This window comes from Gallinula chloropus (genome assembly GCF_964237585.1).
Source record: "Gallinula chloropus genome assembly, chromosome: Z".
Lineage (NCBI taxonomy): Eukaryota > Metazoa > Chordata > Aves > Gruiformes > Rallidae > Gallinula > Gallinula chloropus.
This window is the reverse complement of record NC_140089.1, coordinates 9,007,157-9,030,987: the sequence shown is the minus strand read 5'-3', so window position 1 is coordinate 9,030,987 and position 23,831 is coordinate 9,007,157.

Here is a 23,831-nt window from a genome sequence, read left to right as displayed (position 1 = left end):
GCAGCTAGTTTCTCAGTCAGAATGCTGTGAGAAACCGTATCAAAGGCTTTACTGAAGTCCAAGTAGACACATCCACAGCCTTCCCCTTGTCCAAAACCGGGTCACTTTGTCATAGAAGGTGATCAGGTTAGTTTGACAGGATCTACCTCTTGTAAACCCATGTTGACTAGGCCTGATCCCCTGGCCATTATGCATGTGCTGCATGATAGCTCCCAAGATGAGCCTCTCCATGATCTTTCCTGGGACTGAGGTCAGACTGACAGGCCTGTAGTTCCCCGGACCCTCCTTCTGGCTGTTCTTATATATGGGTGTCACATCTGCCAGCCTCCAGTCGAGTGGATCTTCCCCAGTCTGCCAGGATTGCTGGTAGATGATGGAAAGGGGTTTGGCAGGCACATCTGACAGCTCTCTCAGCACCCTTGGGTGAATCCCATCAGGTCCCATTGACTTGTTAGTGTCTAACTGGCCAAGTAGTTCGCTAATCATTTCCTCCTTACCCATGGGAATTTTGCTATTCTTCCCCTCTCTGTCAGCCAGATCCTGAGGATGAGTACTCAGGGAATAACCACATCTACTACTATAGACTGAGGTAAAGAAGGAATTAAGGACCTCAGCCTTGTCCTTATCCCTTGTCACTAATGTTCCCTCAGTATCCAACAAGGGCTGGAGATTCTCCTTGACCTTCCTTTTACTGTTAATGTACCTGTAGAAGGACTTTTTAGTATCTTTTACAGAACTGGCCAGTTTGAGTTCCAGTTCAGCTTTAGCCCTTCTGACTTTCTCCCTACATGATCTCACTGAATTCCCATAGTCGGCCCAAGACACTTGCCCCTTCTTCCAAAGCTCATCTTTTTCCCTCTTTTCCCGAAGGTCTTCCTGGATCTCCCTACTCAGCCAAGCTGGCTTCCTTCCTTGCCAACTCCTCTTCTGACAGACTGGGACAGCCTGTTCTTGTGCAGCCAAGATTTCCTTCTTGAGGAGCAGCCAACCCTCTTGGGCTCCTCTGCCCTCAAGGGCTGCCTCCCATGGAATCTTACTGAGCAGCTTCCTGAACAGACCAAAGTCAGCCCTATGGAAGTCTAAGGTGCTTGTTCTGGTGCTTCCCTTTCTTACTTCTCCCAGTACTAAAAATTCTATCAGCTCATGATCACTATGCCCCAGGCATCCTCCAACCTTCACATTCCCCACTAGGCCTTCTGTGTTAACAAACAACAAGTCCAGCAGGGCACCTTCCCTGGTGGGTTCATTCACCATCTGGATCAGGAAGTTGTCTTCCAAAGACTCCAGGAATCTGCTAGACTGCTTCCTGCCTGCTGTACATCCAGGAGACATCTGATAAATTGAAGTCCCCAATAAGGATGAGGGCTAGTGATCATGAGACTTCTCCCAGTTGTTTAAAAATCAACTCATCAGCTTCCACCTCCTGATTAGGTGGTCTATAGTAGACTCCCATCACTCTGCTTTTATATTTTTTTTGGCAGGGGGGTTGGACCCGATGATCTCTCGAGGTTCCTTCCAACCGCTATGATTCTATATCTCCTTGTTTTCATTTTCCTTTGATCTTTACCCAGAGGCACTCAACCCTTTCATCATCATACTCCAGCTCCAGGCAGTCAAAACATTCTGTGAGATACAGGGCTACCCCACCTCTCCTATTCAGCCTGTCACACCTGTATAGTTTATAACCAGCAATTGCAGCATGCCTGTCATGTGAATTGTCCCACCATGTTTCAGTGATGGCAATTACATCACAGTCTCCCTCAGTAACAAGAGCTTCTAATTGCTCCTGTTTATTGCCCATGCTGCGTGCATTGGTGTAGATGCACTTCATCTGGTCTATCGATCTTGATATGCTCCTCAGGGAAGCCTTGTTTCCCAAGAAAAATGCCACTACAGTGGCATTTATAGCATATCATTTTTCAGATGACCAGAAGACTTATTTTCATCAGCTTGTCAATTAATACATTTATCATTTGGACTTTCCCTTTAAGTAAGAGTGTTCTCTCATAGCTTTCATACCATTGTAAATTTTTATCATGTGGAGGAATCAAGTAAAATTCAATCAATGTGAGATATACATATAGAGAGAAAGAAATATGAAGAAAGTGCAGCAACAGTATTAAGTTTCAGAGCAAAATCATTTATTTTGCCTAACAATGAAGCTGCTAGCTAGAAACAAGACTGATTATTCATAATACCACCCACTGCTATTACCAGAACTCACCTGCTGGCCCAGGTCCAACTTTGATGGCTCCAGAGCCTCCTCAGTCCAATGGAAAAAGCCTGCCCAGGCTTCAGGTGGGAAGCCAGTCATGACTCTACCTTCTGGTATTTCCTCAGCCCCCTGCTCTTCCAGGGCATAACCTTCCTCCTGTGGATCTGATGTTGATGGAAGATCCATCTCCAAACAGTTGGCCTCAGACTGCAGGGAGAAGCAGATGCTGTTAGCAGGTTGCTGGCACAGGGCACACAATGTTTTCTGTTTTGCCCTCCACAGGATGTAGGCCAGGCAGAACCTGTGGAGACAAGGAGCATCCTGCTGCTGGATGAGCCAAATTTATCCTCCCTAATCAGCCAACACAGGTGAGCTGAGTCAGTGCAGGTAGGCTGAGTGAGCCAGAGCTGTTTTCCACACCACCTGACACCACTTCCCCATGAAAGTAGCTGGCTGGGGAAGGGTTGGGGCTGTTTGCTTCTAGGGCAGTTGGAGTGTGTTAGCCCTGGGTGTGAGTGTAACAACAGTGGGTGAGGTGGCTGGCCGACTCTGTCTGTTTGAAGAAAGCCTCTCTTCCTCCCTTGTCTCAACAGTGGTGACGTTATCCCAAGAGGTCCCGCACCTCAAAGAGGATGTGTCCTACTGCCCACCTGTACAGAGTAGGATTTCAGCCATCAGAAGCAGGTGTTCCTCTGCTTCAGAAAGAGCTAATAAAAACTACACCCCACCAGTCATCCTTTGGTTCTACCTGCGCGACCATGGTGAAGACATGAGGAGGTGGGACGGGAAACCCACCTCAGCCCTCCAAGCCAGAGTGAATAACTGTGAGGAAACACAGTTAAAAAAGTTTCCTTCAAGAAAAATGCTGCAGCAGTTTCCCGTAGACAGCCCACTAGACTGTGTAATTGTCATTGTACCTGTGACCCTCTTGAAGGGACCTCTAAGTCCTCCTTGCAAGAAGTCAACAGCAAATACAATGAGCAAGATTAGGGGGGCCCTGCTTCCAGCCAGGTGGAGGAAAAGGATAACCGGATCTATTGGACTGTGTGGATCCCATGGCCTGGCACATCAGATCCACAAGAGTACCAAGCAGTAGTAAACTCCGGTGCCCAGTGTCTCAAACAGGTTTGAGGTGATGAGCTGAAACATTGTGGGCAGGAGTAGTTTCTTTCTAAGTACCTCAGAGCAGTCTTATACGCAGGGTTGGGGGGTGGAGTGGGGTGTGTTTGCGTGTGTGTGTGGCCATAAATACATGCATTCCTGCATTTTTGATACAAACCAATTATTAATTAACTTTGTGTTTGAATTGATGTTCCTAATTGAGAGTGATTGAGAACATGTGAAGAAGAATTAGTCAGAGGCTGGATGTTTTAGCTATAAACAACGCCTGTTGTTAAACAGCCTTGAAAAATTCAAGTAACACTCTGTGAAGTAATTATTTTCATTTATGTAGTACAAGGTCCACAGAGTTGCAATATTTTTGAATAATCAGTGAGAGAGTGACTTTGATCTTCGCTTTTATTTGCATGGAACAAGTCTAAAGCTCACATCCATGTTTTTAAGATAGCTACAGAGCTAAAGGCACCAAATCCATGTCAAAAATGTGTGGGACAGAAGCGGGCCGACAAATTTTTGAAATCAGATCAAACCTCTAAATTAACAGGGCTTTTCCTGGAAAGTTACACTGCAATTATATAGTATTTTCTGGAATAAAACAAGCAGAGCTGCAATATCGCAAAAGTTCTGGTTTTAACTTAATGTAGCAGAACCTGAGGATATGACTGGGACAGTCAGCGTGCCTGCTCCTGACCACGATCTTCCAGCTTGCTCTGTAGGCAGAACTGTGTTGTTCAAGCTGGAACATGTTTTCATCAGTAGCAGAAATTACTCATGCCATTCTAAATGAGTAATGAGCAGAAAGAAAACTTGAGTAATGATTAAGTTTTCTATTACTGCTACAACTATTGTATTGTATTACTAAATGACATTGCTCAGTCCTGCCAGCTTTCCTTCTAGCTCCTTTGCTTTGCAGAGTGACCTGCCATGGATTCCACCTCCCTGACCCAGCCCTGCTCACATGAGGTCTAAGCATTGTACTTAAACACCTCTTTTATCTTTTTTTATGTTATTTCATCTTTGTTGTGCATGTTCATGTCCATGGTTGTTTGGCCCTGGCTGGAGGCCAGACACCTGCCAAAGTTGCTCTATCACTCCCCTTTTCAGATGGACAAGGGAGAAAATGTGTATTGAGAGGCTTAGCAGTTGAGATGATACAGACAGGGAGAGATCATTCCGCAATCAGCGTCACAGGCAAAAGGGACTCAACACAGAATAAAGGAAAGAAAACTTAAAAGGCCTTAAAACCACTGAGAACAACAACAGTCCAGAATGAACTTCACACAGGCCGTTCTTTAAGGTGAGTCATTAATACCTGTATTAAATGAGTTTGAAAACTGAGATAACACCTGTGTTACCTTAGGGGCTACACACAGGTTTTCTGTGCTTTAAGGAGTTCATGTGGTTTGAAGCGAAGCGCAGAGAGAGCAACATGGGCATCAAAGCAACGTAATTCTGCTCATTCCATGCCTGCTCTGCTGAGTAATGTGAAAAGCAAGAGGACAAATCTAAGCACAAAGTTGCGGCTGGGTGAGGTGCCTGGAGAGGACCTCTGGAATAGAATATCTCTCGAGTGGCAGATGACATCGTTGTTTTGTTACCAAACCTTTAAACCCCTTGGAAGCACCATGCTTTGTGTTTCCCGTTCCATCGGAATATGCAGCGGAACCGCATCAAAGATGTCATTGGACTGTCCTGCCACATGCAACAGCCCTACCATCTGTCAATGGTTTGTTGCTCGAGCCAGATGAAGATAACCTAGCCACACCACTGTCTGTAAAATGCTTCTCCTTTTTTGTCCTGGCCTTGCTCTAGTTTCAATGAATTGTTTCTTTAGATCCCCATCAAGCTCTTGTTTCTAATTGCATGAGTTGTGATCCCTGCGTACAGGCACAGACACTTGGGATGGAGGTATAGGGAAAACTAAAGCTCATCAAAATCTGCCCTCTGCAAGTCCAGGGGAAAACCATTTCTTGTAGGACTTCATCGTAATTGTTGACCTCTCTTTAGTGCAGCGTGTTTAATGTCTGCTTCACTATTTCTTTTTGCTTCACTTAGCTAACTGACTAGTGGATGGCAGGTGGACCATGAGCCAGCAGTGTCCCCTGGTGGCTGAGAGGCAATGGGATCCTGGGATGCATCAGGAAGAGTGTGGCCAGCAGGTGAAAGGAAGTGATCCTCCCCCTCTACTCTGCCCTGGTCAGGCCCCACCTGGAGTGTTGTGTCCAGTTCTGGCCTCCCTGGTATAAAACAGACAGGGATCTCCTGGAGAGTGTCCACAGGAGGGACACAAAGACGATTAAGGGCCTGGAGCATCTCCCCTATGAGGAAAGGCTGAGTGAGCTGGGACTGTTCAGCCTGGAGAAAAGAAGACGAAGGGGGGACCTTCTTATTGTTTATAAATATCTTAAGTATGGAAGGGAGGGGAAATGTCCAGACTCTTTCCAGTGGTCTGTGGAGACAGGACAAAGGGCAATGGCTGCAAGTTGGAGCACAGGAAGTTCTGCACCAACATGTGGAAGAACTTTTTCACAGTGAGGGTGACAGAGCCCTGGGACAGGCTGCCCAGGGAGGTGGTGGAGTCTCCTTCTCTGGAGATATTCAAGACCCGTCTTGTGGCATGCAGCTTGAGAAACAAAGCCTCAAGCTCTGCCAGGTTAACAGACAACGGGACGGAGTCTTTAGGCCATGAACCTTGGGGAAACTAAACAAGGTGGCAGCATCGTTGCCAGCCCCCTGCTGGGACAGGCTGCAGGAAAAAGTGGCCTCTATTGCTAAGGTAGAGCTGCTGTCTGACCAGGTTTTAGAAGTTCTATTAGCATGATAAGGTAGAGATGCTGCTGTGACAGCAAAACGTTGACCAATCAGATGTAGCCCACGAACACCCGATGTTTGAAAGAAAGCAGCCGTCTGCAGAGCATATAAAAAGGAATGATTCTTTACAAGAAATCGACTCTTGCTTGCATCAAGCTGTGTCCCGTCTCTCTCCGTCGCGGCACCGTCTGGTCGCCTATCTGTGCAATATGAGCTGGGGAGCTGCTTTGGCAGGGGGCTTGGACCCGATGATCTCTTGAGGTCCCTTCCAACCCCTATGATTCTGTGATTCTATATTGTTACACCAAGAAAATACCACCGAGTCAAAGGTACAGAGACTTGTGTTATTTTCAGTGTCTCCAAACATCACCACTGTTGCAGTTAGATGCCAGGTACACCTGGTACTGCAAGATAGTGGGGCCCCAGAGGGTTAAACAGTTTGGGGCACCAGTAGTAATGTCAAGGGGAGTCTTCCACGATGTTGAGTGTCTGTGGGAGGAAACATTGTCAAGGCACATGGTGCCATTGCAGCAGTCCATTCATCATGTGCTTTTGCAGTCCTCCTTGGAGATAGCCAGTGGCCCTAGGGGACAGGATGGGCTGTGTGCTGTGAACCAAACCTTCAGGCTGCTTCACAATGCACCCGAGGTGGAAGTCTCCAGGCCAGTTCTGATGGCACAAAGACCCTGCCACATTAATGCGTGTTCTTTCCCAGCTTCAAGAGTTTTGCTGTGGAATTGGGACTTTTGCACTCGTCCAAGCACGTGCCGCAGTGGGAGAGGACAAGGTTTTTCTGGTGCAGAGACCTGTGTTCCAGCCATGCAGGTTTCTCAAGAAATTTTACAAGCTCAAGTGCGCAACGTGCAAAATTCCTGGTAAGAAGAGAGGCGCTTGCCCTGCACAGCCCTTGCATGTGTCTTTTTGGCTCGGTGGCCACAGCTGCGCGAGAGGGCCAAGCAAAGGCCAGTTCCAGCTGGGGAGCACTGAGCATGGGCGTATGTCCAGCAGCCCAGCAGCCTGCCCCTCCCTGGGGAGCCAGCCTCATCTCCCCAGCTCACCCTCCGCTCCAGCTGCCCTCTCGCAGCAGGAGGCAGGGCTGCTCTTTGCCTTCTGCTGTGCGTCAGGTCCGCTCTGGAGATGTGGCCGAAGCTGAAAGGGGACGCTGTCTGGCCCAGTTGCCCTGCACGAGGGCTGGGCGCTGATGGCGCCTAGTCTCAGCGCCTGCTGAACGGCAGTGGGAGAGACACAGGTGCTTTGCCCTTCTTCCCTAGACGGGACGCCAGTTGTTCAGCTGGACTACGTGCAGATCGCCGCAGACATCCACTTCCGCCAAGAAATCGTGGAGCGGTGCATACATGAGACCCTGCTGTTCTTTGCTGGGGCCCTCCTGGACAAGAAGGAGGTGGAATTCACCTTCAGGGGCATTGGCATCCTTGCTGTGCGAAGACAAGTGGTCAGCATGACTTTCTTTGATGACTGCCTGCTGGAGCTGGATTCCAGCGGGCACATGCTGGAAGCTCTTCTCGGGGTGAGCTTCTCCTTTCTCCGGGGCTGCTCCCGATGCCTCTGTGGCAATGCAGCCAAAGCTGCCTCCAGCAGCTTCCTCTTGGCTGCCACCACTGGCCTGGCCACCTGGCTTAGACTGGCTCTTAATGAGCTAAGGCCCCGTCCGCTTGTCACCTCTGCCCCTTGGAGGGAGGGGCTGATGTCATCGAGGGAGTAGGCGGCCAGGGGCTTTCTGAGTGGCAGCCTCCTCCTTGAGCAGCGAGGGGCTCTGGCACCTTTGTGAGCAACCAGCACGTTTCCCAGGTGTCTGCTGACGTGTCTCTGTCCCCTTGCAGGACCCCAAGATGATGCGCATCGTGGCCTTTCCGGGCAAAACCGATTTCAATCGGCTCAGTGAAGATGAGATCATCACGCTGCCACGGTGAAGAGGTTGGCTTGTGCAGCCCCCCAGCTGGTCAAGGGAGCCCTTGCTCAGCCCCTGCTGCTGCGGGGGCACCCACTTGCCAGGGCTCCTCTCCTGCCCACCTTAGGCAAGAGCAGCTCCTGGCCAGGAGAGCTTCCCCACTGGGATGCCGCTCACAGCTCTGCGCCTTGGAGAGTGCAGGCAAAGCATCCAGTCGGACCTGGATGTCCCCTGAGGGAAGGGAGAGGCGGGAGGGTCAGTGGGGGTCGCAAGGCGGAATTGTGTTGGGACCATCAGCTTCCTGGCAGGAAGGTGTCCTGGTTTTGGTCAGGATGCAGTTAAGTTCATTTGTAGCAGCAGATGGAATGCTGTGTTTGAGAGTTAAAATGCTGATAACACCCTGATGTTTTTTTAGTTGCTGTCAGATAGTCAAGGACTTTCTCAACTCTTCATGACAAAGGAGGGGCAAAGCCAGGACAGGTGACCCAACTGGCCAAAGAGAGTATTCCACACCAATCACGTCCTGCCCAGGATATCTGGGGGCTGTCGGGAGGAAGGCCTAGGGCGGCTCCGGGATGCACGGTTCTTGGGGGGCGGTCGCGTTCTAGGACGGCTCTGAGTGGCACGGCCTGAGTTGTGTGGGTTTGGTGAGAAACTGCATTGTGTATCAACAGCTTCATATATTTTTGCTTTCAAGTCCAGTTAGCATTGTTACATTGTATCTTTCTGTTATCTTAGTAAACTATCCTTATCCCAACCCACGGGCCTCTTATTTCTTGGTTTTGGTGTTACTTGCCCCTTCCTTTTCCCGAGAAGGCAGCTGCGTGGATCTCGGCTCTCAGCTGGGGTAAAACCATGACAGAAGCTAGGGAAGCAGCAGGTGTTGGAGACCATGGGGCCCCTCAGGTGCCACAGGGAGCTGCATCCCCCCAGGAACTTGGCAGCAGTGGCTCCCAAAGATGCCAGCTAGAAGCCTGTTGGAGTCAGCCCCAAAGGAGGGAGGTGCCCTCCTGCTCAGCTGGTGCCCCCTTGTTTCCAGCCTCACAGCTGTGACCACGCACAAATCAGTGGCCACTACCACTTCTGTGAAGCCCATGAGAGTGCCAGCACCTTGGGGCCAGGGAGCCCGCAGAGGTAATGTCCCAGCGAGTGCTGGCAGGGGGGCTGTGGGTGCTCCTGCCTGGCCCGCAGGGTCCCAAAGAAGCTGTTGTGCTATTCTTTTGCCTCCCAACGGCAGTGAGCGTGCTGGAACCAGTGTTCCTGGCTCAGCAGAGGGTTTCTGTAGCCTTGCAGCAGAGTAGAGCCAGGGCAGCTAACCAAGAAGTTGGCCAAGCCAGGTGAGCCCTTTGGAGGAGCGCTGACGCCGGGGCATGGAGGCGCACGGTGCCCTGGCTGACGTGCCAGAGAGCCAAGGCCCATGGCCAGGGTGCCCCATGTGCTGAGGCCGAAGGGCCACACAGATGTCGGCCGGCTGGACATGTGGCCCTCCTGCCCAACAGCCCGGTGGGGCCGGAGCACCTGGCTCTGTCTAAGCTCCTCAAAGCTCAGCGTGTTGTGCCTCTCTAGATTCCTGCCTGTGATCAAGAAATCCAAGGAGGAGCTGAAGCAGCCCAGGCCTCCAGCTGAGCCGCGGTTGCATCTCCCTGCATGTGTTCCGCAGCCGTCACGAATGGTATGCCCTAGGGATCTGCCAGCCTTGTGTCACGTTTTGAGCACTGGGGGTTGGGACAGAAGCAAGAGGTGCCCAGTGCCCCAGCCCTCCTGTCCTGCCCAAGCCCGAGGAGAGTAAACGCCGCATGTGTGTTGTGTGCACGGCCTCCAGGTTACGAGCTCGCGCCGCACCGAGAGGGAAGAAAAAGAACTCCGGCTGCTGATGGCATCCAAGCGCCCAGAGATTGAAGCCGACGTCTGGCGCAGATACAATACCGACAGAATGGGGCAGAACGTGGCGCGAGGCCAGGTACGGCGCGTGCTTCACAGCCCCCAGGAAAAGGGCATTTCCCCCTCCCCATTCCCTGCGAGGTGAGCAGGGGGGGCCTGCTGCCGCGGGCACAGCTGCAGAGCCGTGGGCATGTGGCCAGGCAGGGGGTCTTCTGTGTGCCTGCTGCCCTGCATATTGCCCCGTGCGAGAAGCTGCAGCACGGGAGGTCTCTCTCATGCCCATACACCTCTGCGAGGGGACAGCAGCACCACCTTAAACATAAGCCAAGACTGTGCAAGTCATATGCCTGGCTGAAGCCTGGGGAACAGCCCCAGCTCTTGGTGGCAGTGCTTAAGGAAAGTGTCTTCTGCCTTTGCAGACCTCCTGCCCCTACGTGTCTGAAGATCCCTTTCGCCCTCCCCACCTCCTGAGAAAGGCCTATGCTGAGAAGCTGAAGGATCAGCAGGAGAAGAGCTGCCAAAGCTCATTGAGGCCGAGAGCACCGGAGGGGCAGGCAGAGCCGTGCCTCCCAGAGAGAGCACGGGAAGGGTAAGCGTGTCCCATATTGGGCCCTGCTGCCATGCTCCCCCCTGGCTCGTCTGCACTTTTCATGCTGCAGCTTGACTGGGGCACGAGGACCCAGGTGCCGCCGCACAGAGCAGCGGTCTGGCCTCGGCAGCGCCTCTGAACACTACTGTCCTGAGGCCGGCTTTGGGGTGCTGAGGGGTCCTTAGCCCTGGGCACAGAGCTGAGGGCTTTTCTTCTGTGCCCTTTAGCCAGGGGAAGAAGAGGAGGCTGTTGGAGCGCCGTGGGGGAGCCAAAGGCCAGGGACTGCCAGCCATGCCACGGAGGCTGCAAGCGGCCCCGGAGAGTCCAGTGGAAGGGGCCGGTCAGTGGGGACAGGCCCTAGGATCATCGGGACAGCAGTGTCTCTGCCATGGCACATGGCATGGGGAATGCTGGGAGCTGGGCGTGGGGCTTACGCCATGGCCTTGCTGGCGTGTGTGTCACCCACAGCACGGCTGTCCTGGTGTGTCCGGTGGAGACTCCACATTCCAAAAAGCTCTGTTGTCCTGTTAGCAACAGGCTGTGTGTCAGGCATGACTGGGAAAGCAGCACCAGACATTCTGTGATTAATGACTGCACCCATAAAAGGTCTGGCTGCACTTCTCTTGACCTGACTCTGGTGTCACTGGGTGTGCAGTCCAGTGTCATATATTGAAAAATCATAGAATGGCGTGGGTTGGAAGGGACCGCAAGGATCACAGAGCTCCAACCCCCCTGCCAAAGGCTGGGCCACCAACCTCAAGCCTGGATCTACACAAGGTTGCCCAGTGGCCCATCCAACCCAGCCTTGAACACTTCCAGGGACCTGCATCCACTACTTCTTTGGCCAGCCTGTTCCAGCACCTCACCACTCTCTCTGTAAAAAACTTCCCCCTAATGTGTAATTTAAACCTTCCTTCCTTTAGTTTTAATCCATTCCTCCTTGTCCATTGGCTATGCTTTTAAAAAGTTGAATCCCCTCCTGCTTATAAGCTCCCTTCAGGTACTGGAAGGCTGTAATGACGTCCCCACGCAGCCTTCTCTACTCCAGGCTGAACAAGCCCAGCTCCAGAGTTTTCTTTCCTTTATTCTGTGTTGAGCCTGTTTTGCCCGTGACACTGATTCCAGAATGATCTCTGCCTCTCCTTAACTCCTAGGCCTCTCAAAATATATTTTCTCCCCTGTCCAGCTGAAAAGGGGAGTGATAGACCGACTTTGCTGGCCAGTGCTAAAGCACAACAAGCCACCATCTAGGCTCCTCCTTCTGAGGTTCAACCACCTAATCAGCACGCAGGGGAGGAGGACCTGCATCACATGCTGGTCAGAAGGAAAAGAAATCACACTTGCTTTCTCTGAGCACCTCCACAGCACATCAGCATTCCTAGCCAGATGCCTATTTTGCTGAGCAAAAATTCCCTTAAAGGATTTATTAATGGGGTTTCCCTTGAAGTTGAAAAGAGCAGGGAGTGTTAATGAATATATTTAATTTTCAAGTCTATAAAATAATTTGGCTGAGCATCACCATCTATTTGTTCCTGCTAGCAATGTAAAGCCACTGTTTATCTGTAATTACTGATTCATGGTTATGTCTGGGTCTTCAGTTGGGCAAGGGTCTTCTTGACCTTTGGGTGTCTTTTTTTGGTATTATTATAATGAGGACAAATCAGTTAGGGATGCTGTTTTGGGTATGCATGGCAAGGGTTTGGTAGTGGACAGTGGGACTGCAGGGTGGCATCGGAAAGAATCTTCTAGAATCTTCCTCTATGTCTGCCAGAGTCCATTCCATCCATCTCCAATATGGACCTGCTGCTGGCCAAGGCTGATCCCAGCAGCAAGGGTGGTAGTGCCTCTGGGATAACATTTTTAAGAAGGAGAAAGGATAAAGAAGCAAGAAGTTGTAAGAAACTTTTCTGACACTGAGTTCAGTTCAGGAGGAGGAGGTGCTCCACGTTCCTGAGCAGAGATTCCCCTGTAGCCTGTAGAGAAGACCATGGTGAAGCAGGCTGTCCCCCTGCAGCCCATGGAAGATCATGGGGAGTAGAGATTCTGTTTGCAGCCTGTGGAGGACCCCATGTCAGAGTAGCTGGAAACAGCTGCAACAAGCTGTGACCCACTGGAAGGCCAATGCTGGAGCAAGCTCCTGGCAGGCCCTGCAGCCTGTGGAGGGACGAGCCCATGCTGGGGTAGGTTTGCTGGGGGGAATTGTGAGCCCACGGGGGACTTGTGCTGGAGCAGCCTGGTCTTGAAGGTCTGCAGCCCACGGAAGGGGACCACGCTTGGGCAGTTTGAGAAGAACTGAAGGCCCTGTGGGAAGGACTCAGGTTGGAGAAGTTCACGGAGGACTTTCTCCCATGGCAGGGACCCCACGCTGCAGCAGGGGCAGAGTGTGAGTCGTCCTTCCCCTGAGGAGGAGGGAGTGGCAAGGACATTGTGTGATGAACTGACTCCAACCCCCATTCCCCACCCCCCACTGCCATTTTGGGGAGGAGGGAGAGAAATGAGTGAAGTTGAGCCTGGGAAGGAGGGCGGGGTGGGAACACATGTTTTAAGGATTCGTTTTATTTCTCATTATCCTACTCTGTTTTGAATGGGTAATAACTTCCTTTAATGCATTTTATTCTGTGTTGAGTCTTTTTTAGCTGTAACAGTAATTGCTGAATGATGTCACCCTGTCCTTATCTTGACCTGCGAGCCTTTCATTGTGTGTTTTCTCCCCTGTCTGTCTCTGGAGAGGGAGTGCTAGAGTAGTGTTGGTGGGCATCTGGCCTCCAGTGAGGGTCAACCCCCCACAGATGCTTGGACTTTGGTTTTCACTGGATAACTGTGTGTGTTTTAGATGTTCTCAGTGTTCCAGGACAATTAGTTTATAGGTGTTCCTTGAACTAATTGCCTTCTTAGCAACCACATAGCGACTATCTACAGTCATTCTTAATGGAGCCATTGTGATCCAGACCCATGGTTAACTTTCAAGTTTGAGGATGGATATCAACCCCAGGGATGCAAACTTCTCAGGACTAGAAATCTGACTGACTTGTTGGCTTGAAGTTTCCATCAATCCTGGCGTGCAGTTTCCAAAATTTTTTCCAGTGTTGATGTTCATTTTGTGCATAAGTACACAAGCCAAGAATGGAACTTGTTGGCAAGACCAGTTTGATGCAGTGGCCATATCAGGAATGTACTCTGCTGGTGGGATCCATTTTTGCAAGATAATAATCCTCATGTCTTGCAACGTATTTGGTCTTACGAGGAGTAAAGTAAGGACAGCAGGCTATGTAAAGAGACTGTCCTGTCAGAAGAGAATGGCCTTTAAACGAGTAAGAATATAAACACTACCAAGTGGTGGAAAGTGTTAGCCAAATTTACCAGCGAGGCATTGTTTACTGACATTTGGTTCAGCTGTTTAGCAGGGAGTCTCTTGTAGTCAGTGCTTCACAAGAGCCAGGCTTAGGTTACTTCAAGGTGTTTGGTTTGGTGATGACAGTCAGTAAGTTCATGTGCAATGAGTTGATCCCTTGTGATTATTTTTGGAAGCTAAGGAGGAGTCAGTTGTGAATGCCTTTTAGATGGGCACAGATCTGCTGGTTTGTAGACTAGGTAGATTTATGTAGGGGTGTGTGTTTATTTGCTGCTTTGCAAGCCTCTCGTGAGCGTTACCTCGCGCTTTTTCTGCCAGCCACAAAGATGGGATCAGCTATTTCAGCACTGCAGGAAAAAAAATGCAGATGTTCAGACGTGTCACTTGTGGAAAGTGGTAAGAAATGTTGCTTTTGCAAACGGAAAAATGTTACTGTATTTTTGACTGACTTAGAGGTCTCAGGCTGCCTCATCAGAAATCCTTCGTAGGGAATTTAGGATAGCACATAAAATAAAGGGGAATACTGTTCTGAAATAAGGGTTCAATTTGAGTACATAGCTCTGCTAAAAGATACAGATGATCCTGGACAATGAGATAAGGGGTTAAATGGTGACTGAGGACATGGGCTGGAACTTAAGGAAGTCAGGCCCAAGGAACAGGCTTGGACCATGTTGATTGATAATAGGGCACAAATTACCACATCAAGGAAAAACAGGCAAAACAATGTGGGGTCTGGATAAATCTAATCATTTTGACCAGGAGTGGAATCGCCCATTAGTAAAGATAATAAACCTTTTCAGAGGCTACAAAATTAACATGCACATAACTGAAGCCTGTATGGAGCTTTGACTTCCTTCAATTCCAGGCCCATGTCCCTCTAACTCAGTTGCCTGAAAAGTAAAGACAAAGGCAAGCACCTGCAAACTCACATTTAACTTTAAAGGGCACAAGCAAAAGGGGTAAGATAATGCAGGACCCTGACAGACATGAAGACACCTGGGTTGAGCCTGTAAAATTTTGGAAAAAACCTGAATTCATCAAACAGGAAGGAGGTGAAAAGTTCAACCTGAGGAAGACTCCGAACCTTCATCGCTGAGACCCCCAACGACCACTACCATGAGACAGTGCGCAGATGCAGTTGGGAGGACTTTAAGGAAATCACCTCTTGGAACTCATTTTAATACGAAGCGGGACAGGTGATGAATATGTTTGGATGTATGGCAGGGACATGGTATAAAAAGACTGCGGGCTCTGACCAAAGGTGTGCCTACTTGGTTGGGTCACCTGCTCTTGCAAGAACCTATAATAAATTACTGCTCCACTAACGTGTCTACCTTGAGTCCTGTTTTTAGGACCTTTGTCATTTCTAACACACTTGGGACAATTCCATTACGTATTCAAACTGGTTTTACAGAAGGAGACCAGGAATCAGGAGATCAGTATCTGCCCTTAAATGACTGGCACACCTAAAATAGAATTTCTCAGGTTTTGTAAATTTCTATGCCATCCCTTTTGGTTTGGATGTAAAAAGTCTGATGGAGACACAGTAGGTAATGAAGGGCCTTGGTTTTGGTTTGTTTGTGTCTTCTCATGCTCTTTCCATGTGAGAATGGATTTTCAACTATTTTCTTGGCTAAAAGTGAACTCCTCAAGCAAGCACCATGCCCTTTTCATGGAAGACGAAAAGCCACTGTCACCTTCATAACCAAATCCCCCTTGGGTTTCTGTTCAGCTTTGAAACCTTCCTTCGCCATGACTGACTGAACTGTTTGCAATGGTAATTTAATTGTGACTTCACTATTTTTCTTTTTCTTTCCTTTGAAGCCTCACCAACTTTCTAACCTTTAGAAATGCTAAAGGTTTAGAATCACTCAGGAAAAGGCTGTGAAACACACTTCTTAGTGACACAGTGTTTAGCAAGCCCGTAGTAAATCATGAACACATTTTGAGGGAAAACAAGTCCTTTTCACAAAGATCTGTACTGTACACTGAAGGCAGCAGTTAAGACCAATTTTCCATGTATTGCTAAGCATATTTTAGACTGCCATATGAAAAAAAGTTGAAATATAGCAAGTAAATAATTAATTAGCAGGCCTGTAGGGATCCTCTGATTATCTCCTTACTTTTTTCTTTCTTCTTTATGCTTAAACATAGTTCAGGCATTTGATTAATTCAAAGATTTGCAAAACTAGAACACATTTCCCTACTTCCCGTGGGGAATTAACATTTGATAGGCTTCTTCTAATTGGCCATTGTATATCTTTCTTATGTGCACATTTCTGTAACTCCTGTTCTCTCTATAGGGAGGGACATCCCACCCCCACCCCCCCCAAAAAAAGAGGAGATAATTGTTCAGAGTCAGAGCAAATATGAAACTTCAGAAGCCAGAAGCAAAAACCAAAACAAAACAGTTCTAATTTTCTTATCCTTAGGAGAGTTTTATTTTACCAGTCAAATTATTTTTAAAATGTATGTGATCAGTAAACTGAGAAAAATGCCCAGAGAGCGATTATTCATGCACGTCTCCTCTTCAGCTCTTTGGATGGGCAGCATTTCAAGTTTTAGTGTTTTACAGATAGATTAAGGAAAATACCTAATGCTGCATTAATTGGACACAGAAAAGGACATTAAAAACCCTGTTCTGAATAGGCTCCTTCCCTACAAAAGAGGGGGCAGGAGTTTCCTCTGGGAGGGGAGGTCGAAGTCGCCCCAGGGGAGAGGGCAGGCCTAGGGCTGGCGGCAGGATGTCCTACTCCTCAGCAGCCTCAGTGGCCAGTTGGGCCATGTAGCGACGCATCTGCTCCCCGCACCGCTCCACAGTGACCGCGATGAGAAGGCGCACAAAGGGGACAGTGTGCTCCTGCAACAACTCCTGGAGTCCGTTGACCAGCAATGACTCATCCAGCCCAAAGCAGCACAGAGCGAAGAAGATGATGCTCCGCAGAGCTTGTGCCTTCCACCACTCTCTCCCAGACAGTATGTAGTTCAGCCAGGGCAGCAGGGGCTCCACTGTCTCCTCAGAATGCTGGAAAAAGGCTGCCCAGTTCTCAGGTGAGAAGCCAGCCACAACTCTGCTTGCTGCTGGTTCCTCATCCCCCTGCTCTTCCAGGTCAGCATCATGCCTCAGTGGCTCAGGTGGTGGTAGATGATCCCTCTCCTAATAATCAGCCTTGGGCCACAGGGAAAAGCAGACACCTTTGCCAGGCAGCTGGCCCAGGGAACAGAATATTTTCTGGTTTGCTCTCCACAGGAAGCAGCACCAGAGAAGACAAGGAGTGTCCTGCTGTTGGATGAGCCAAATTTATCCTCCCTAATCAGACAACACAGGTGAGCTGAGTCAGTGCAGGTAGGTTGAGCTAGCTGGAGCTGTTTTCCACACCACCTGACACCACTTCCCCATAAAAGCAGCTGGCTGGGGAAGGGTAGGGGCTATTTGCCTCTAAGACAGTTGGAGCCCAGCTGGGATGTTGGGTTGGTTGGTTAGTCAGTGCTTGCTCTCAGGCAGCACTCTGTAATCTTGGGGTCAACAAGGTACTCTGTTAGTCCTGGGTGGAACTAGCCGTTTTTGTTCTATATTCACAGTGATTTTGGGCAGTAAACTAACCTGATCCCAACCCACGGAGGCTCTGCCTAAAAAAGTTAGCTGACACATCATTTTTTTTTCTTTTACTTTTTAAAGCTCAGCAGAAGGATGGAGTTTTCAAGACTTGCTAGGTTGTGTGGTTAATTATTATTTAGAGAGAGAAATAACTATCTGAGACAAACTTGGAGTAATTTATACTGTAATGTCTTCCTTGTTTTGAGTTTTGAAAACAATGAGAAGGGCATTGAAAGCAGAACTGAGTCAGAAAGAGCAAAGAGGGCAATGCTACTTCAGATGGTGATGAGGAATAATCCCAACATGTTTCTGACAAATTGAATGTCTCAGAGTTACCTGACCCTGCCTCTTTCAGTTGTGTAGTAATACCATCAAGGCAATATTCTTCAGCCTATTGGTTCTACTGCTGTTTTCAAAAACAATGCACATTTATCATGTGTAATCAGCTATTCAAAGAAATAATTGGGCAATTATCTTGTGAAAGGCATTTGATTTCAGAACTCTTGCAGGACTCTCTACATGTCCTGTATCCATGTTTTAAGAAACGAGGCTGTACTCCAGGGATTGCTAACAATACAGAGATGTGTAAGCAGGCGAGTTATGGACCTCTGTAAATCAAAATAGTTTTTAGGTACCTGACAGTACTTTGATTTTAAGCTATGCATCTAACAGGGCCAAGGTATGGTAATTGTAAGGCCTGTGCCATGAAGAAGGTACTTCAGTTTCCTCCCATTTTACTTGGTATTTGAGATTTCCTTCAAAATCCTTGGTTTATGGAATGAATGTTTCAGTCAGCCTTGAAGAAGGGTACCCTTCAGTCACATCAATAGAAGCCCAGCTGGCTGAATATTTTTCAAATTGCTTTTTGAGGGGAAAATACTTGAATCATTAAAACAAAAAGTAGTTAGACATAAAGGTCTTTTGCAATGAGAGTACAAAAAACAAAGCAGGAAAACAATTTTGATTTAAAGAACAGCTTTCAGAAGATGCAGAACTACTGAGTATTTGGAGTTGAAACAATCTATAGCAAATACGACAGATGGAATATAATGCTTTCAGAATTATTGAATTAAAGTATTTGATTAGTTCCCTTTCATTTCAGTAAAGTTTTTTCTTTTCAAGCTTTTTTTTAAGGATTGAAATTTCAACTTCATTCGACAGTGAAAATTCAAGAAATGTTGCAGGATGGAGAAGATGTTTTCATTCTCTTTCTAAAAGGTCTGCTCTCAAAGCAAAGGAGAAAGACTTTTCTGTTCATAACATTGGAATTTGTTTATACCACAGGTACTGTGCACGTCCTCTAGCCTTAACGCATAGTGTGGTAGGTGAATTTATTGCAAGTTTTCCTTCTGATAAAACACTGCCCGAGTTAATGAAGACCACCTACTAACTGTAACTAGTGATAGAGCCCTTTTGATAAGAGAGATACAAATATTGAAGTTAGCCTCACAGAATCATAGAATGGTTAGGGCTGGAAGGGACCTTAAAAGATCATCAAGTTCCAAGTTGGTCGCATTGCCGCTGTGAAGATGCAGGGGAGGCAAAGGGACTTGCTCATTACCCCATTCACTACAAATTGACTTCTTCCAGAATAACCAGAATGCTGCTACGGTTCATTTTCTTCATGGTTGATACCTGATGGTTGTCTATCACATGGGGTCCTGCTTGCCTGTAGGAAGCTGGATGCAGTAGGAAAGGTCACTATGCAGAACAAGATGAAGGGTGCCATTCTGTGTCCAGCTGTTCTGGCAGTGAGTTTCAGACAGGCCTTTCTGTTGCTTTGACTATGTTGTCAGAGATCCTGTACACTGGCAGACTTGTTGCTGATTTCCTCAAATGAACCATATGTGATGATTTGAGACCAGCTAGTCTACAGGAAACTAAGACCCAAAGCTACAGCGTCTTAAAAGGTGAGTCTTCTTCAGAGCTCACTGCCTCCATCAGGTGTTTTAGTCTCCTGCAAGGAGATTTTGCCCTTCTCCCAAGGCAAGAAAACAAGAAAGTAGTATTCATGTAAATAAATCAAAAGGGATCTCAGATTTCCTCTCTGATTTTGTTTTGACTAAACCTGGTAATTATTAGCATGCCTTCCACATTAGATTGAAAGTTAAGCTCTGTGTTATTGTCCTGGTTTTGGTCAGGATGGAGTTAATTTCATTTGTAACAGCAGATGGAATGCTGTGTTTGAGAGTTAAAATGGGAGTAGTGCTGATAACACCCTGATGTTTCTAGTTGCTGTAAGACAGTCAAGGACTTTCTCAGCTCTTCATGAGAAAGGAGGGGCGAAGCCAGGACAGGTGGCCCAACTGACCAAAGAGAGTATTCCACACCAATTACGTCCTGCCCAGGATATCTGGGGCTGTCAGGAGGAAGGCCAAGGGCGGCTCCGGGACGCGCGGTTCTTGGGGGGCGGTCGGGTTCTGGGACGGCTCTGGGTGGCACGGCCTGAGTTGTGTGGTTTGGTGAGAAACTGCATTGTGTATCAACAGCTTCATATATTTTTGCTTTCAAGTCCTGTTAGTATTGTTATATTGTATCTTTCTGTTATCTCAGTAAACTATCCTTATCCCAACCCACGGGCCTCTTAGTTTCTTGGTTTTGGGGTTCTTTGCCCCTTCCTTTTCCCTTCCCTTACTTCTCACACACACACACACACACCCCTTCCCTTTAACCTGCTCTTTTCCTTTAAGGAGCAGGCAGCTGCGTCGATCTTGGCTCTCAGCCGGGGTGAAACCACGACAGTTATGTCCTCTTTCCACTTGAATGACGGTACTGGAATTTGGAGCTGCTTTCTAGGGCTGGACTGAGCTCTGTCACAAGGCAGGGCTGCAGCTGGGCTGTTGCGACTGCCCCTCTGCCAGTGGACCTTGACTGGGCTGGGAAGAAGATCTGGCCCTATCCCCACTTTGGAACAAGGCCATCTTGTTCTCTTCCAGAGGTAACTAACTACTCTTTGACTTAGAGCCCTTCTGTGGTTGTAAGTAGCTTACCATAGGGACATTTTTATCTTTATAAAAACCTTTACAAAACAGTCATCTGGAGCCTAACTGCAAACTGTTCCAGTTCAGGGCGCTCGCTAAGGATGAACGACTTCAGTGAGCATGGCTTCTCTAGAGGTGTCTGACAGCAAGGAAGTCTTTCTAGTGTTGCTGATGCTTTTTTTGGCGGATCTTGAAGGTTGGCAGCTCCTTGGAAGGGGATTCAATCTCTTTCTCTCCCTGCAATGATTAGAACTAAGCTCAGGAGCCTGGAATTCTCCTTAGCACTGAGACCGTCTTAATGTCAAGAAAACATCTTTTTGCAAGTGAAGGCAGGAGATGCTTGTGTGCTGTGTTTACAGTAGGGGTTTTGGCAACTGCATTTTCCTAGCCTGGCTTCCCACTGCAAATACTCTAAATGTTCCCAGTGAAGCAACTAAGTAATCAGGCTAGTTCTGCAATGATGGAACAATCAGAAAAGGTGGACCACCATGAATGCTTACAGGTTATTCAGAGTACATGCCTGCTGCACACTGTATCTGCATACTGACTGCAGGGGGGAAAGGAAGGGGAATAGCAGAAAATGTACTAAATACAATAACATGCTATTAATTCAAAACAATTATAGACCATGCCAAGCAGTAAGATAGCTAAACCACTCTCTTCCCTATAACCAGTGGAAAGAGTGACCAGTATTTTGCACCTTGATAGAAGGAGAAGCTGACTGCCTTACTGGATGATCCTGTCTCACAACCTCAGATTCCCTTTTAACTGAAAGAAGAACGGATAATGAATGGGGGTGCAGGGAAATATTCAGGAGTGGAATTGTCCTTGTCTAGTTCTCATGTCTCTTGGAGTTAATACAAATTATTGTGGTTTTAGACAGTTTTGAACTGTCACTTGGAGGAAATCCAGAGAATTAAAGCAGAAAAGTAACTAGAAGACCATCAAACCCTCAAGCTGTGTTCCGTAAGAGATGTGACAATGCAACTGCTGCTTTGGGCATAAAGCCCCCAATGCTTTCCTGCTAATGACTAAGTACTCTAATTTTGGCCTGCAGCATGTAATGCATTCTGCAAAGAGCAGTCTCATGGAAATCAGCGGGACCACCCTGTGAGAACAAATGGATTTTTCAGTGCCCGTTTATGGTTCTCGCATTGAACAGCACAGTGGCATTGCCAGGCAGGCAATCTGATCACAAAGTAGATTGATTCTCATGGTTTTAATTGATGGAGCAATTCTGGTTTCGTGTATGGCATGTAGTGAAAACTCTACCAAGTTCATTTGTAACATGTGGGTGATTTGGAAGAAGCAGGATGTGAAGCTTTTTTGCCTCAAAGCCACGCTGCTCTCTTTTCTTTTCTGCCTGCTGCACCACAAGGGAAAATATTCAACAGAGATATGATTTGAGAAAGATGAAGGAAAGAAGAAAAATCCCAGGAAAAGATAGTATCCTCTTCTGTACTCTGGACAGATTAAGACTGTCTCGTTCACTTTCTCAAATGAATAGTACATTTCCTCTGAGATGTTCCCACCCAGTTCCCAGTTGCAGGAATGAAACTCTTACCATCTTTAAGACTACAATTTTGACTCCATGAAGAAAGACAGCATCTGATGATTTCCTGCCAGCTCAACTGGTACATGAGAGGAAGATTAAGGTGATTGAAAAAGAAGGTCCTTGAAGGGTCTGGAGGGGAAGACTTACAGGAAGAGGCTGAGGGGAGACCTCATCACGGTCTGTGGCTTCCTGACGACGGGGACCGAAGGGGCAGGCGCTGATCTCTCTCGGTGGTGACCAGTGACAGAACCCAAGGGAACAGCATGAAGCTGCAACTGGTGAGGTTTAGGTTGGATCTTAGGAAGAGGTTCTGTACTGAGAGAGTGCTCAGGCACTGGAACAGGCTCCCCAGGGAAGTGGTCACCAGCACTGAGATTGACTGACTTCAGGCATCTGGACGACAAATTCTGTCCCATGCTCTGACTTGGCTGGTTCTGTGTGGAGCCAACAGCTTGACTTGATGATCTTCATGGGTCCCTTCCAACTCAGGATATTCTGTGATTCTATGATTCTGTGAGAGGGGCAAGAAATAATAAATGAAAGACTGAAAGAATTTTAATGAGTTGCCATTTTGAACAGCATGGGTTTGTGAGTTCAACACAGTGTTGAACACCTTTCTGCCTTTGTGGGAATGAGGGAAAGCGTGAAAAGCATCATGTCCACTGAGGTCTAAAAACAGAGACCTAAAGTAAAACAGGTTTGAGATTATGAGCTGAAATATTCTTTTCAGAGTCAAGTAAATGTGCTAAAAGCACCTTGGCCCCACCACTCCCTTCTCTGCAGACTTCTCTTTAGTCATGATTTTGCTCCCTTCTTCCCCCTCACTGTGGCATGGGGAGGGGCAGGGACTGAGGCAATGGGGGTTTCCTCAGTTCCTCACAAGTTGTTCTCCTTCTTAGAGAGGGAGGCAGGGAAGGGAGCAAGGGGCCCACAAGAAAGCCCCACAGCAAACCTACTCCGGTGCGGCTCTCTCTTTCTCTCTCATCTTTGTGTCTCTGTCTCTCTCCACGGGCTGCAAGTGCTGGCAGGGGCTCGCTCCGACGTGGGTCACACCATCTCCTGTATGTCTCCACCTGCTCCAGCATGGGGCCTCTCCACAGGCCGCAGGTGGGGTCTCAGCCTTTTCCATGGGCTGCGGGGGGACACCAGCTCCACCATGGCTTTCTCCAAGGGGCTGCAGGGGCATCTTTCTCTCTGGCACCATGGGGGCCTCCTCCCGCCCCTTCCCTGGCCTTGGTGTCTGCCCAGTTTGTTACATCGTCTCACTCCCTTCTCTGGGGGCAAAATGCAGCTGCCAGTGGTCCTTTTTCCCCCTAAATGTCATTCCCAGAGGTGTTGTGACCTTTGCTGATGGGCTCGGCCTTGGTCAGCAGCGACTCTGGCCTTGAATTGGCCCATGTTTACTTTCTGGGGCCTGCAGAGAGCTTCAGGCTGCTTCTTGCAGAAGCCATCTCTGCAGCCCTGCTTCTCCATTAAAATCCAGCTATGCAAAACTGTGACAAACCCTAACAGTGGAACAGCCTTGAAGATAAAGAAAGTGAAGAGAGGGCAGTAATAAATAATGAGACCAACATCCAATGAAGAGACAGAGGATATCTTGCTTTCAGCTAAAAAGGGTTCCTAACTAGTTTGTGTGGGAATGTGTTTTTGAGACCATGGAGAAAACCATAAATACCGTGAGAAATTTGGCTTTAAACAGCCCACCCCTTAGGAGGAGCGATCCCCTGCGTGCCCAGCGCTGCAACAAAGTACACCTGCTTAACAGTCACCAAGGCTACTGAGTTGTGATTCTGGCTTTTCAAGGCTTCAACCCCAAATATC